A 17,293-nucleotide genomic window follows, 5' to 3' on the forward strand; every position below is an offset into this window, starting at 1 on the left:
GATTCTTACTTGCTTGTGAATTTTTAATATGGGCATTGACAACGTCTGGCTTTGGTGTTTGCTGTATGATTCCATTTTACCAATCCCGTTTGTAAATAATAGGCTAGAGAAACAAGCATATTGAAGACTAAGAACCCTTCTATATTCCTAAAGTGATAGTATATCTCTGCTCTAAAATGTGCTGATTTTATAGTTTAACTTTCTAATGGCAATAAAATTTCATTCATTTTAGAATTCTCAGCTGGAGTTGCAGAGGAATGAGGGTAGGTCTGAGGTGCAGTGGGAAACTTTACAGAACCCCAAGTTCATGACCATGATCATGATCCTGACTTATGAAAAACAGTTGGGAGAACAGAGACATTAAATGTGGGTTAGTGTTGGTTCTGAGATAATATTGTGCATCTAAATGAAAAATTCTCACACTTAAAGAATGTAATTTTTGACTCAGTATATGGGAGAACTCAGGAAGCAACTATTCTAGCCCAAATTGATCAACTTTCCCTCAGGAGATAATTAAGTACCCTGTAATTAACAGCCCTCCAACATTAAGTGGGTTATATATGGCATAAGGATAAGAGAGAAGATTCTAGCATCCAAATGGTACAAGGTCTCTATAACCTTTGAATTTATCTCAAAGCAGAGATTCTCTGTTTTCATAATAGAAGCATCATCTTTAGAAAAGATACAGACTCTAGCCTGGGCAGATCTGATCTCCCTGTTACATTTAAACTTGCTTTCTAACTGACTCACACATTCACCAAGAGAATGAAATGAAATTACTTATTTCATTTTTAAAAGTGTTTCCTAGGAGCAAAAGAGGAGAGAGGGACTCTTACTAAAATGAAAGACAAAGTGAAGACTTACCACAGATAAAATGCCTTCAAGGACACTGTCCAGCCAACATTTTATTTGGTTGTATTTCTAGCTAACTTCTCTTTTCTCTTAGTTCTAGCACTTCGTGAGAAATGAAGATGAGTTGCTGGTGCATGACTGGGTGGTTATTAGAAAGGATAAGGTAAAACAAAAACTAGATTTAATTTGCACACTTGATAGGATAATCAATGCTATAAATAACATGGAATTAATACTATGCAAAACAAGTTAGAAGACACTGCCTGATTAGCTAAAATAGTCATAAAGCTACAATTCTACTTGGGTAGGTATACAAAGGATGAGAGTAACTTTAAAATCTTATGGTTAACTGGGGCGCCTGGGTGGCGCAGTCGGTTAAGCGTCCGGCTTCAGCCAGGTCACGATCTCGCGGTCCGTGAGTTCGAGCCCCGCGTCGGGCTCTGGGCTGATGGCTCGGAGCCTGGAGCCTATTTCCGATTCTGTGTCTCCCTCTCTCTCTGCCCCTCCCCCGTTCATGCTCTGTCTCTGTCTGTCCCATAAATAAATAAAAACATTGAAAAAAAAAATTAAAAAAAAAATAAAAATAAAAAAAATAAAATCTTATGGTTAATATTAGTTTAACTTAGTAGGAAAATTAATACTGTGATATATAGTACCCCCTATTTTCTGACATATTAAAATAATAAGTAATAAAATATAATTTTAGTTTTTCCCGATGAGAAGAATTTGGAAACAAGTATTGTGTAGGGCAAGTCTTTGTTGTTACCCTTATATAATGATCAATTATATCGTCTAAAATTCTTAAAATTAGGATTGGGCATTTGAGCTAAGTTATAGTCACTGTTGATCTGTGACCCCCATGAGTCTTGCCTCTCAATGTTGATGTTCCTGTTTAGTCCCCTCTGACACTGAGTAAAAGCCAAGCTTTATAACCTATGAGGATATTGTAGAAATCATGGAGTTTCACTTTCAAGAAGGCTTCTGCCTTATGTTCTTTTGGATTGTGCCTTCTTGGAGAAGCCAGCTACCAAATCATATGGACACTGACGCCCAGATAGGAAGAAACTGAGGGCTTTCAACCACCAGGTAAGTGGTTTCAGATACAGACAAGATTTCAGAAGACAGAAGCCAATGTCCCCATTCTTTGAAGGCAACTTCATAAGGGAACCTGAGCAAAAACATCCAATTTAGTTACTGATTTCTTGACACATAAAAATTATGTGAAATATTAAATATTTATTTTTTAAGCTGTCGAGTTTTGGAGTTATTTGTTATGCACCTATAAGTAACTAATACAATAATATAAAATATATTTGTATAAACATGCAAACATTTATATAAATCATGTTAATCAGCACACTGAGTCAATATCATAGTGAAAAATTCTTCAGCTTTGGCAAATATCCACACTATTCCTAGACATAGCACATTACTAACTCTCACAGGGGAACTTAAAAAAGAAAGGACCAAACTATATATTCATGTCCACACAGACTGACATAATAATGACTTTAAAAAGTATCCTTAGTTTACAGAGGCACCTGGGTAGCTCAGTCGGTTAAGCATCTGACTTCCACTCAGGTCATGATCTTGTGGTCCGTGGGTTTGAGCCCCATGTCAGGTTCTGTGCTGACATCTCAGAGCCTGGAGCCTGCTTCAGATTCTGTGCCTCCCTCTTTCTCTGCCCCTCCCCTGTTCATGCTCTGTCTCTCTCTGTCTCTCATAAAAATGAATGTTAAAAAAAATTGTAACAAAAGGATACCTAGTTTATAAGTAAAGGCCATTCATACATAGCTACAGATATATACATGTGGTAATTGAAGCTTCACATTACAGCAAGCTCAAGGGAAAATGAACAAGGGGACAACTGTAAAGAGACATCAGTCTTGGCTATTCCATCTAGAGAAGAGTGGAGAGTATTAAGGGTGATGCTATTAAAATTAATGTGAGCTTTCAACATATAATGTGTTTTTTGTTGTTGTTTTGTTTTTCCTTGGCTAAATTCTCCTTTAGGGAGTTGTTACTATTGAAATTTGGTAGGGGATGACTTCTAGTGAAAACACATATTTAACTTCTTTGTATTAATTCATTATTTCCTACTTAAAATTGCTGTGTTAAGAGTCAAAGACGGGGAAAATGTTCTCTTATTTTATAGCAGTAACTTGTGTCATGAACCTTTTCAGGTTTGCTTTGTATAAGTCATCATTTTACATTTCTTGTATTTAAAAAATAGACTATATGGTAAAGTAAGTAGAGTAAGATATTTCACCTACATTTTTTTTAATAAAAGGAGAGATGCAAGTCTTCTCTGAATTCTGATCATCCTAAAACACATTAGTATAAGAATAAGGAATCACTAGAAGAAAATTCACTGAAATTTTCAAATTGGATCTACTTTATTTTTACTAACCTCCTCTTTTCAATTTTTTTTAAAAGTTTATTTATGTTGCAAGAAAGATAGAACAGGGAGGGATAGAGAGAGTGAGAGAGAATCTGAAGTAGGCTCTGTAGAGCCAGCACAGAGCCCAATGTGGGGGCAAACTCATGAACTATGAGATCATGACCTAAGCAAAAATTAAGTCAGATGCTTAACCGACTGAGTTACCCAGGCACCCCTATTAACATCCTCTTTAAAATGAAAGACTAATGGATCTCAATGTTTGCACACAGAAAAATAAATTAGTAATGACTTGAATATTTCAATTCCAATGAAACTGACATTTTATATGAATATAGGTTTTCAGATGGCTGTGTAGACTCTAATTACTTAAGATGAAAAATAGATATATTAAGCAACATATTAAACGTAACAAAACATTAGATCTTTAGAATTAAGTAGATAGTGGCCACATCCAAAATACCAAGAAGAAGAATTTCAAAATTTATAACTTGACTTTTTAAATTATTAAAATACACATGTTTAAATTCCTTTTATAGTAACTTTTTTCTTTACATTTTCTATGGAGATATTTTCAGTTATTAGAGAAAATTAACAAACTATATATGCATTGTCAATTGTAGAAAAATTGAAAAATTTTTGCATTGTCTTACAACTTTTTCCAAATGAATTCCCTTTTATCTTCACAACTCTTTGTACAAACACTTGGGGGCTATAAAGTCAAGTAACATTTGACCTCAGAACATTTCTATCTTCTCTCAGACTCATCCAATATTAGAGAACACCAAAAAGTAATTTATCACTGTGTCACACTTGCCTGAAGAATTTCTTAGGGGACTAGAAAGACCGATGAAGTTAATCATTAAGCCCAGAAAATCCCTAAAGGTGATTTTTTTTCTCTTTGATGTACACAGATAATTCTGTCTTTGTTGAAGACTGCTTATGGATCTTTGTTCTTATTGCCAACCTTTAGGTTTCAGGTAACCTATTAAATATCCTTGTATTAATTGAACCTTGAGTCAAAATGCCCACTTACAAATCATTCTAGGTAGTAGATAGTTCAGTCTCAGTCTTGACTATGCTCACTGTTGGAATAGTGCATGTCAGTTTTTGGGGGGAATACAGAGAAGTGTTAATGGGAGAACACAATTGAGATTCTCCTTGAAAAGGAATTTTAGTTTCAATGGATAGGTTTTTCATAATATATCTTGCACACGCATATGGCCCTCAATAAAAATCTGTTTCCAAGGATCCTGAGAAGACTTCTTAAAGAAAAGCCCACAGGTGTACCTGGCTGGCTCAGTTGGTAGAGCATATGACTCTTGATCTCAGGGTCATGAGTTCAAGCCCCATGTTGGGTGTGGAATCTTAAAAAAGTAAAAAATAATAAACAAAAAGTAAGCCCTAAATGCTGAGCTTAACCTTGTAAAGGTCATACTTTTTATAAAGGAGTTTATCTGAAGAAAACCATTAGACATACTTGAATTTGTCTCTGCTCTAAATTCCTCAGTGTCAAAGAGCAAAGTATACAAGACTTAAAAATTGATGGAGTTCTAAACCTCCAGCAGCTCCAAATCATCCAGCAATTACACTCCTGGGCACTGATCCCAGAAAAATGACTATTTTTGAACAAATACCTGTAAACACATATTGATAGCAGCATTATTTGTTATAGTCTACAACTGGAAACAACTCAAGTGTCTCTCAACAGGTTAAGAGTTACACAAACTGTCATACATCTATACATCTATACCGTGGAAAACTACTCAGAGTGAAGAAGGATGGACTATTGATAAAGACAACACACGGGAATAATTGGGATAAAGACAACTCCAGGGAATTCTGCTAAGTGAAAAAAAAAAAAGCCAATCTCAAAAATTTACATATGATCCCACTTATACAACATGACCAAAATGACAAAAATCTAGAGATGGAGAGCTGACTCATGGTTGCCATAAACTAGGAAGAGAGGTAAAGATGGGTGAGAAGAAGGTAGGTATTGTTACAAAATAACTACAAGAGCAACCCATGTGGTAATGGAGATGTTCTCTATTTGATTGCTGGTGGTAGACACACACTTACCTGTGGAAGAATGAAAAATGGACTGTAAAAGGTATCCATGCTCCAATCCCTGAAACCCGTAAATGTTACCTTACTGGGAAATGGGTAATAGTAAATTAATCCTCAATTCTTTAAACAGAAGTACCATCATAATTGTAGTTATTAAAAAAAAAAAAAAAAGGCTGGGGAGATTACACACACAGATGAGGCCACATGACCATGGATGCAGAGATAAGACAAATATGACCACAGGTGAAGGAACAAAGGCAGACATCAGAGCCGGAAGAACCAAGAACAGATTCTCTCCTAGAAACAGCAGAGGGACCACAGCCTTGAAGTCACCTTGATTTTAGCTCAGTTCTACTGATTTTGGACCTCTGGCCTCCAGAACTGTGATAATCAAATTTCTGTTGTTTTAAGCCACTAAGTTTGTAGTAATTTGCTATAGCAGCCATAGTAAACTAATACTGCATATATGATAAAATCACATAAAACTAAATATAAATAGACATACACAAATGAGTCTATATAACTGAGGAAATGAGTGATGTTAGTTGATTACATCATTATTAATTTTCTGGTTTTAATATTGTTCTATAAATTTGCAAGATGTTTTCCTTGGCGAAAAATCGTTAAAGAATCCATGATACCTCTCTGTATCATCTTACCTTGAATATAAATATACTACACATACTGAAATTAAAATTTAATTTGAACAAGAGATAGAGGGGCACCTGAGTGGCTCAGTTGGTTAAATGTCCAACACTTGATTTTGGCTCAGGTCATGATCTCATGGTTTGTGGGATCAAGCCCTGCATCTGGCTCTGCGCTGACAGCATGAAGCATGATTAGGATTCTCTCCCCACTTCTTTCTCTGTCCCCCTTCAATTGAGCTCTCTCCCTATCAAAAGAAATTACTAAAATTTTAAAAAGTGATGTAGTTATTTCACCTAAAACTATTGAGGAAAAAAAAAAAACAACTAGAGAGTATCTTCATGACCTTAAGGTATGCAAATATAAAACACAATACAAAAAAAAAAAAAAAAACAAACATGTAAATCACAAGAAAAAGAATTAAAATATATTAAAATTAAGAAACGTAATTTCTAAAAAACAAACAAAAAGAACATTAAAAGAATAGAAAGGCAATCATTAAACAGAATGTCTTCACAAGAGAGAATATATTTTTTTAAATTTTTTAAAATGTTTTTATTTATTTTTGAGACACATAGACAGAGCATGAGCAGGGGAGGGGCAGAGAGAGGGGGAGACACAGAATCTGAAGCGGGCTCCAGGCTCTAAACTGTCAGCACAGAGCCTGACGCGGGGCTTGAACTCACGGAGTGTGAGATCATGACCTGAGCTGAAGTCAGAAGCTCAACTGACTGAGCCACCCAGGCGCCCCAAGAGAGCATATCTAAATAAACAATAAACACAAAATAATAATTAGGCCCATTAGTCATCAAAGAAATGTGAACTAAAACCACAATGTGATACCGAGTATAAACCCATCAAAATGGTTATCATTGAAAAGGAAGTCAATACTGGGTGATAGGTTGTAGATAAATTGAAATTTTCTTACACTGACAATAAATTTAAATTAATACATCCATTTTGAAAAACTGTTTTGTACTATCTAATAAAGTTAAATATACATATTCCTTATACTCCACAATTCAAATCACTCATATGCATATGTATATATGTATATATATATATATATATATATATATATATATATATATATCCAACAGAAGTTCATACACACATGTTTAGAACAACAATATTCATACTACTACTAAACTGGAAATGACCAAAAGTCATCTACCTTTTTATGATTAACTGCTTTTATATTCATATATACCAATATTATAGAGAAAAAATGAAATTACTATAATTGTATGTATAACCATGGATGGTCACTTAAAAATTAAGTTAAATGACAAAAAACAACAACAGGAAAAAAGCATATAATAGTACATAGTGAACAATTCTGTTTATGATATAAAGAAAATGTAAAAACATGATAGTACTAAATTTATAGACTTGGAAATATTTTTATCCTTGTTATTTTGGATTATAAAATCTGGGAGTATGATATATCTTCATACTTATTCAGTATTTATTACCATCAAAAAAATCTCAAATTTTCTATTTTTTGTATATAGGTCCTGCAAAATTTTGGTCAGATTATTTTCTTAATTTCACATGTATATCACCAATTACTGCTATTATGAAGAAAAACTTATCAATACATCACATTTTCTAATTGGCTTATAATAATGCTAGGAAATATATTCCAAATTTTAGAATGCATTATATAGACTTACTCAATGATATGTATAAATACAGAGTTTTATGGAGATTCATCCCAATGTTGCTTATTGAAAATTTAGGGAAAATAATCACTAATAAAAGGTTGCTTGTATAGGAATAATGAGTCAATAAAAATAATATAGTAGGTGAACACTTAATTATGTGGAAATGAGGAGAAATCATTGCTAAGTGAAATAGCATGTTACAAATGGGGTGAATTCCACTTAAATATACAATGGTAATATTGAGTCTACTTAAATATACAATCGTAATAATAACAGTGTCATCGTTATGATCAGTGTTACTCTTTTTTTCATTATCTGTTCTCTTGAGTTTTAGACATTTACTTCAGTACTAAGATTTTATAAGTTGTTATGTTTTTAGTGCATAACTGACTTTCCTCCTCTTTAAGAAATATATATATATGTATACATATGTATATGTGTATGTATACATACATATATATATGTGTGTGTGTATATGTATATATATATATATATATGTATATATGTGTGTGTGTGTGTGTGTGTGTGTGTGTGTGTAAATTCAATAAAGCCTTTACAGAAGAGGGTCCTTCCAAAATTATTATCTGAGTAAATGGAATCGAGCAGATCATGTTAAAATCTTGACTTGGCTTTTAAGCCTTGGGAAATTTAATTCTTTGATACTTAATTTACTCTTCTATAAAATTTGTAAAATAAAATAATCACATAAGATTTGATGGTCTTGTCTTAAATTATCGCCTATATTATTATTTTGTCATAATTATTAATATACTAGAGAGGATTTTGGGAGTCATGTTTTGATACGTTGATGACTACCTGCTATAAACATAAACCCACAGTTTTCTAAAAGCAAATCTGTTACTTTTATCTTATGTAATTACTTTTTAAAATGTCTATTATTCAAGAAAGAAGTTTCTTTCTTGGTTTCAATCATCTTATAAATTTAATAGAAGAAAACACAATCATGCATCTTCATTTTTGTTACTGGATCTTTTCTGTTTCACTTCTTCCGGGAAATCTTTCTTCATTTTAAAATGAGACAAACTAATCATCCCTCAATTTATCTACTTACATTTAAATCCCTTACATTGATTGCAGTGGAAGCAAAACAAGCCTTTGAGAATAAGTCTTAAATCTCATTTGGACATTTCCAATTTTCAGAAGGTCTGGGCTTCTCACTTAGTTTGGAAGAAATAAGTACTTAAGTATGGTATGGTATGTCTCTGAAATAGATTTAATATTAAAGTTCACTTAAAAAGCATTAAAATATCTATGAAACAGGGGCGCCTGGGTGGCGCAGTCGGTTAAGCGTCCGACTTCAGCCAGGTCACGATCTCGCGGTCCGGGAGTTCGAGCCCCGCGTCGGGCTCTGGGCTGATGGCTCAGAGCCTGGAGCCTGTTTCCGATTCTGTGTCTCCCTCTCTCTCTGCCCCTCCCCCGTTCATGCTCTGTGTCTCTCTGTCCCAAAAATAAATAAAAACGTTGAAAAAAAAATTAAAAAAAAAAAATATCTATGAAACATAAAATCAGAATATATTTCCTGGTAGAATTTGAAATATCGGATAAAGATACTCTATAAACAAAATGTTAGACTCAAAAATAAACCCTGTGTTGATCTTTTCTCTACTTAATATTATGGCATCTTGTGAAATAAATGTAACTGACGTTATCACATATTCCATTATTGGATAAGTATTTTTTCACGTGATGTTTAAAGCAAGAAAAATATTGTGGTATAGCTCCCAGTGTTTCAATCAAAAAACCAAGTAAAAAACATGTATATTACTTTATTTTTAGATACTTAAAAATTTTTTAATGTTCATTTATTTTTGAAAGACAGACAGAGTGCAAGCAGGGGAGGGGCAGAGAGAGAGGGAGTCACAGAATTGGAAGCAGGCTCCAGGCTCCGAGCTGTCAGCACAGAGCCGGATGCAGGGTTTGAACTCACAAACTGGTAGATCGTGACCTGAGCCGAAGTCGGAGGCTTAACCAACTGAACCACCCAGGCGCCCGATACATTAATTTAATACAAGGAAATAATTCGTTCCTCTGTCTCAGAATAATCCCATGATATGACCTGTATTCAACCTGAACCCATATATTTAAGACATCATAGTGTAAATTCACTTCTATTTTGTATAAAAATATTAGGCAATGCTGACTTCAAGTTAAATGTGTTCATAATCCTCAGAGGAAAAAAAAATCATTGTAGTTTACACATGACAAAACACATATGGAAGAAGTCTGTAACAGTAGTGTGGAAGTCTTAAAAATAGAGCTGCAAATGTTCTAATCCTGTCCTAACAAGAGAGTGGAGAATCATTTCTGACTCTTTGATTGTATGATAGACTTAGTGGCTGATTCTAATACCAGAATATGGCAGAAATGATGGCAGGTCACTTGCGGGATTGTTACTAGAAGGCTGTTTTCATCTTGAGTTCTCTATCTTCCTCCATTCCAGCCTCCCTCTTGGATCACTCATTCTCAGGGAAATCAGCCACCATTTTCTGAGCTGCTTTACGGAGAAGCCCAGGAGGTAAAGAGCTGGGGGGACTACAGTCCAGCAGCCAGCAAGGAAATGAAGCCTGCCAACAACCAGGCAAGTGAGCTTTGAAGTGGATTCTCTGGTCCTAATACAGCCTTCAGATGAGAGCGGGCCACGCCAACTGTACTCTTGTGAGAGACGCTGAGCAAGAACCACCCGGATGCCCACTCCCAGATCCAAGCCCTCAGAATCTGTGAGATAATAAACGTTGTTTTAACCTGCCACCTTGAGGAAAACGAATATAGACACAAAGAGCACAGAGTGTGGGGACATAACGTGTTGCTTTATCTCTCAGAACTTTATCTTCCCATTCTTAAAACCAGGTCTTACTTAACTATATTTTAGAGAGAAGTGCAAAATATAGAAAAATAATGTTTAACTCTATCAAGTACGCGGTACTATACGAAACGTATAGGGTCATATAGGATACATGGCACATATTATAATTTTACCATTTTGAGTACTATTTCAAATATGTCTTTTATGTTAAACTCTTTAAAAGAAAAGAAATAAAAAATTAAAATAACTCCTCTATATCTCTACACAACAGCTTTCCCCAACCAGGGTTTAACTTGGATAATTTTAATAGATCTTTCCAACCTGTATAAAACTCAGATAAGCCAAGAAAGAGCTATTAATCTAGACACAGAATGTAACACATCTCCATACCATAATAAAGCATGAGACATTTTAAGTCTAAAATTGAAAGGGAAAGTGTTAAGTCATAATATTTTTAGCCTCAGAATTTCTAATACCACGGTTAGCGTTTTTATTGTGTAGGTGATTAATCTGACCAGGAACAGTACCCTCTTCTCCCTTTCTTCCCAAGTAATGCTGAGAGTGACCTTTGTTATCTGCTAGATTCTAACTGATTTTGAACAGGTAGGTGGGAAAAAAAAATATGTGTTTTATTATGAACTAAGCAACCTAACCCTATTTTGGTAGTGAAAACTCAAAATAATGACATATTAGGAACATTTTTAAAGCTGTAATGGCGAGCTTAAGCCCTCATGCTAGTATTTTCAGTAATGGAAACAGAGGGTTTTTGTTTTGGATTCCTCCTGAAAACCTGGACCTTTAAGCAATCTGAACAGAATTTTGCAATGTGCACTCATTCAGAACTCACTCAAACATCTGAAGAAGATTCTGCTTGATTCTAAGAGAGAAAAAAACCGTCCCCACCTTCCTCCCATTACCACCGACACATGGTGAGTTCTGTTCAAAGCACACACCAACAAAATGGACTTTTGTTCAGAAAGTACAATCTTCCTATGTATATTTTTTTGTCACTGGCTGAATAAGATCATTGAAATACATACTTTGATTCCTTTTGTGCGATATGATATATTTTTTAATCTTTTTAATGTTTATTTATTTTTGAGAGACAGAGACAGAGTGCAAGCAGTGGAGGGGCAGAGAGAGAGAGAGAGAGAGAGAGAGAGAAAGAGAGAGAGAGAGAGACAGAATCCAGGCTGTCAGCTCACAGCCCAACGTGGGACTTGAACCCACAAGCCTAAAGATCATGACCTGAGCCGAAGTTGGACGCTTAACCAACTGAGCCCCCAGGCGCCCTTGTGCTATACAATTAAGTTGCACCATTTTATAAGAGTCTTTATCCGATAAACAACACAATTTAATAGTAGATAGGAAAGCACTGAGATTAATATGTGTGACCTCAAGTTGTCAAAACTTGTTAGGATCAAGAACGTGGGGAGGCAATTAAGGGTATAAGATACAAGTATATGCAACTACCTTAGGAAAATGTTATCAGTGGCCAAAAAAGAAAAAGAAAGAAAAAACAAAAAAGAAAACAAATCTTTTTTATACATATGTTTTCAGGTAACGTGAAACAATACCATTTCTCTGTGTTTAGTTTTGTAAACTAGCTAAACGCATAAGCTAGGCTAAATGGGTACTGCTTTTGGCTTTTGCTTTTCTCCTCTGAAAAAACAAATGTTAGATCTATAATCTTGAAGTCTACTCTTACAATCAAGCCCATTATATATTGATACCCATAGAGTTAATTTGATTATGAGCTAACTGTAATATGGTTTACTTTCCTGTATTTACAAAACCATACCTTTGTTTTGTTGGGAAAGACGGTCTTTAATTCCTCTGAGAATATGATGACAATTGTAGATGCGCTTTCTAGAAAAATGCACACATACCAAGATGACCACAATACAGAATACAGTCTTAAAGCCCAGTGCCAGAGATACCATAGTTTTTATAAAGATCTTGTAACTGCAAATGGTTTCTGGCCAAGAGATCTTTCTCCACACTGATAAAGGACCTCCATTTATATTATTGAAGTGGGAGCTTCTGAAAGGTGGGGCTGGAGAAAGGCAGGGAGGATTCTGCGAACGATTGGAGATATGGAGAAGAAAGGTGAAGTTCAAGTATTCCGATGTCCAAGTTAGAAACTGGGAACTGTTTCCCAAAGAAGCAGCTGGATAAATCACGGCCAGGTTCTAGAATAATACTGGTGCTACATTTTAATTACATTTTGATTTAGGTAGAATCTTGCAGGTTGGCTTTGTGTCCTAACCACATTAATCACACAGGTTTTATGAGGAAATATGTTCCAAACTCTAACAGTGGCTTACAAATGAACTTGTAGAGCACAACCTGTTTGCCATTTGGGGACGATTGCAATTCATTATTTTTATGAATAGTTCATTAAAAATACTGGCAATGGGACAAGGAATGAGTTATAATACATTTAGAACCAGAGCACTTTTATTATAAATTTAGGTGATTTCTATGTATATGTATAATTTGTAATTTAGTATGAAAGCCACTTTCCAAAAATTGTTCTGATCTTTCATCAAAAAGCAGTAGTCAACACTAGCTATAGGTAAGCTAAAAAACCTAATGGCTTACTTCTTTGCATCTATACACATTTTTAATATCTTAAAAAAGGCAATGTGAACGCGCACCTGGGTGGCTCAGCTGGGTAAGCATCCCGACTTTGGCTCAGGTCATGATCTCACGGTTTGTGAGTTTGAGCCCCATGTTGGGCTCTGTGCTGACAGCTCAGAGCCTGGAGCCTGCTACAGGTTCTGTGACTCTATCTCTGCCTCTCCCCCTCTGAAAAAATAAATAAATGCCAAAAAAAAAAAAGTTTTTTCAAAAGGCAATGTGAAGTGTCAGTCCAGACCAGTTGAATCTTAGGTCACAAATCAACTATATTCAAATCGACCAGGGCTTGTAACTTATTAAAAATGACTGGTAGCAGAAAATCCAGAGAAAAACTAACAAACAGAAATTAGACTTATATAGCATTTAATGCAATTGGTATTATTAAAATGCTTTTTCAAGTTGGGAAATCCTAGATGTAAGCAACAAGGCTCAGTATCCTTAATAATACCACTTGTATTTTTTTTTTTTTGTAAATAATTACATTCAGAAGCTAGTACACTTATCTGTAAACATGAATGAAATATTTCCTTCCTCTAGCCATTAACATACTCCTCAACAATGTATGTTTTCAGAAATTAATAGTCAATGTAATAGTCCCTAGAGATAGCAGAAGAAAGAATCCATTAATTAATGAAGAGCTAATCATCTGAAAAATGAAAACCAGATGTCAATAGTTCTCATATATTTAGTGATATCAGATGTAAAAATAATTAATAGCACTTGGTACAAATTCTATGAGAGCAGGGATTTCATAGGACTGAAAAATGTAATCTGTGGGCTTTATATCATTCTCATACTGTCATTAAAAAACAAAGCAAGCAAACAAACACTTAAATAAACAATCTACCCCTTGATCCTTCTGGTTTAATATTAAGTTTAAATGTTCAATATACGTTAAAAAGTTTAAAGTTTCATGCACAGTACCTACTGAAATTTTGTTCTGTTCTAAATTGAACATATCTACATCTAGACAATGTATAAAATAGTTTGTCCTTATTAGAGATATTTCTCATTAACCTAAACAACATTATTACCACTGAGATGTTCTATTACTTGGCAGCATACTGATTGGCAAGCCCTTATCCTAGGCTTCTTTTAATTGAAAATATTATCAAAGTGAACCACTGACAGTATCCAATATTCCAAGACTTTACACAGGATAGCGATGAAGTACTATTCGAACTTATGAATTTCCGAGAAGCATATTCAGAAAAGTGTACCAACTCACCTATTCAAAATAGCATGGATACAATGTAAATGGCAAATGTGGTCAAAGTTGCATCAGTCTAAGATCATTTATCTATTTTTTTTATTTTATATACTTATTTTGAGAGAGAGAAAGTGTGTGTGGAAGGAGCAGAGAGAGAGAGAATCCCAAGGCAGATTCCAATTCAGAGCTCAAACTCATGAACCGTGAGATCATGACCTGAGCCAAAACCAAGAGTTGGAAGCTTAACCGATTGAGCCATCCAGGCACCCCTAAGATCAATTATCAAATACAGAATGTTTGAGAATATAAATATATCCATGATTGGACCAACGTAATGACAAAACCAACAAGAAATCAAAATACAACAATCATCTGTCCAAGTCTGTCTGTTTCCCTAAGCTTTCACATAAACCAACTGTCAGTAGTTGGTAACTAAATTATGGCGATATATCACTTTATAAATAAATAAAGATCAATGAGTAAAGGAAATTTCCAATGTTTAATAATTAATGATAAATAACAGTCTACCATAAGATGCCTGAAATTTAAACAGAAAATGGTGATTGCTCAAAATTGTCTACTAACTCAAAATAAAAAAAAATAAAGAAAATTTATTATTTTATGTTTGTCTTTGTGGCCACCTTCCCTTCAGTATTTTAAAAATACAAGTCCTTGGGGCGCCTGGGTGGCGCAGTCAGTTAAGCGTCCGACTTCAGCCAGGTCACGATCTCGCGGTCCGTGAGTTCGAGCCCCGCGTCGGGCTCTGGGCTGATGGCTCGGAGCCTGGAGCCTGTTTCCGATTCTGTGTCTCCCTCTCTCTCTGCCCCTCCCCCGTTCATGCTCTGTCTCTCTCTGTCCCAAAAATAAATAAACGTTGAAAAAAAAAATTAAAAAAAAAAATACAAGTCCATCCAGTTATCTCCATTAAAATTCTACTGTTATATATATTTGACAAATGCTGTCTACTAAACCTGTTTCTGTAAATTAACAAATACTATATTCTGTACTTGGTTAGAAATATAGTATTATAATTTAACTTTATAAAGCTAAAGACATTATGATATATTTTTACTGTTCTTTTTCACTTCCACAGTTTCTGATAATATTCTTTATTTCTTGACCACAACTAATTGATCTTAAAAAAATTAGAAACATAATATTAAAAAAAATAAACTGGTATAAAATTATATCGTTGTACTTAGCCTGGGTTTTTTACTTAGGAAATTTACTAAGTTCAGAGATTATTACACTTTCTTGAAATTCATAAATATCAAAATTTTCAACTACTACTCATTCAGTACTTTAGGCGTAATTCTTATATTTCTGACTTAAAATGAGATAATATCTTATAATTATAGTGACTTGATATGCATGCTGTATAGTCTTTGAATGTAGATAAGGAAGAGTTCATCAGAAGTGTCTAATATATAATTTACTTTTATTATTTTTCAACGAGGTATCCTAGCAACAATGAAAGACTAGTCATTGCCTTGCCTTCTTCTCTTCTTGGGTAAGGAAACAAAAATCTTGTTTCATGGCTTATTTACTATCACTATAAAAACTGTCAGAAGGACCTGATCGCTCATTACTTTTTTTTTTGAATGGGATAAAAGTCAATAGAATACTACTAAATGTTCAATGAGAAATGAAATTCAACTCATACAACTCAAAGCAAGATTGTTTCGATGAGTTCTAATATTGACAATGAAAATGTTTCTTAAACATACATAAAAATTTTAATTAAAAATGTTTTCTGTAGTAAGAACATTTTTTATAACCTTAACCTAAAGTTATGTATGTACAGGGAGAAATCAGGAGAAAATTCTATATTATCTTTATATAGTGAGAAAAAAGTAGTCACGAAGAACATTAATATTGTCTACAGTAAAATCTTATTGTTGTAACAAGGACTCATGTAATTTTAGGAGCTCTGCCTTGTGGCAGTTGAAGGATATGGAAATGTTTAAAGAGAAATCTGGAATTTATTCACGTCTTTGCAGGTTATTGACAGCTCTTCCTGATAGAGCACACTGTTTGTGCATGCCAAAGACAGCAGTAACCAGCGGCCAGTCGTGTGACCTAGTTTCATTCGAGCTGAGATTTCCCGTTCTTCCAAGTAAGTAGTAGTATAAGGACAATTATTTACAGTGCTAAATTTAATTATATTTTCTCAGCCCTGAATACTAATGAAAAATCTAATATTGAAGTCTCCTGGCTAGAGTAGTTTCCCTAAATGCATAGTACAATAAAAATATTAATGTTCGGTTATTAGGTTGAATATTTATGCTAAGAGGGAGAGGAACAAGTGTGGTGGGTAAGAGTGGAGACATAGGCGTCAGCTGGTCAGACGCGGGTTCATAATAGCCCCATGCTGCTATGTTGGACATATCTCTTCACCTCAGAAACATTAGCTTTGTTAACTACAAAATGAGAATTATCATCGTGCGGAGAAGAGAAATTTGTGGTTTCTACTTTCCGTCTCAGTGAATCAGAACCTAAATGAGTCAGCAGCAGCTCCACCATTTTTTTTAAAGTAGCTCAGCTGCCTAAATAGTAAATCTATAGAGTGGTTGTAAGGGTACGTGAAACAAGGCAAGAGCTTTCTGCATTTTTGTTAAACCAAAACTCTTTGGTAAATGTTACTCTTTTATTTTATTTTACTTCATTTTATGTATTGTATTTCAATGTTTATTTATTTTTGAAAAAGAGAGAGAGAGAGAAAGAGAGAGAGCAAGTGAGAGCCAGGAAGGGGCAGAGAGAGAGGGAGACAGAGGATCCGAAGCAGGCTCCAAGGTGAGAGTGTAGAGCCTGTTGTGGGGCTCCAATTCCTGAACTGTCAGATCATGACCTAGGCCAAAGTCAGAGGCTTAACCAACTGAGTCACCCAGGTGCCTCAATGTTACATTTTAATTATTATTGCATTAGAAATCTTATGCCAAAGAGATCCAACACATCAAAGAGCAAAAAAAAAAAAAAAAAAAAGT

At 34.5% G+C, this 17,293-nt stretch overlaps 1 protein-coding gene and 1 long non-coding RNA gene across 6 annotated transcripts in view; one reads left to right on the forward strand and one right to left on the reverse strand.

Annotated features, from left to right (window-relative positions):
• The window catches only part of LOC147584037 (uncharacterized), a 33,474-nt gene extending 22,868 nt beyond the window's left edge, over positions 1-10,606 (forward strand). Inside the window, exon 4 of the long non-coding RNA XR_015240564.1 lies at positions 10,094-10,606. This is a non-coding gene — a long non-coding RNA (uncharacterized LOC147584037). The remainder of the gene's footprint in view (positions 1-10,093) is intronic.
• CDH18 (cadherin 18) overlaps positions 1-17,293 on the reverse strand; it is a 1,017,877-nt gene that overhangs the window by 409,712 nt on the left and 590,872 nt on the right. The gene's annotated exons all lie outside the window — the stretch shown is intronic.

The sequence above is a fragment of the Puma concolor genome, chromosome A1 (genome assembly GCF_028749965.1).
Source record: "Puma concolor isolate L17-30 chromosome A1, mPumCon1.1.hap2, whole genome shotgun sequence".
In the NCBI taxonomy this organism is placed as follows: domain Eukaryota; kingdom Metazoa; phylum Chordata; class Mammalia; order Carnivora; family Felidae; genus Puma; species Puma concolor.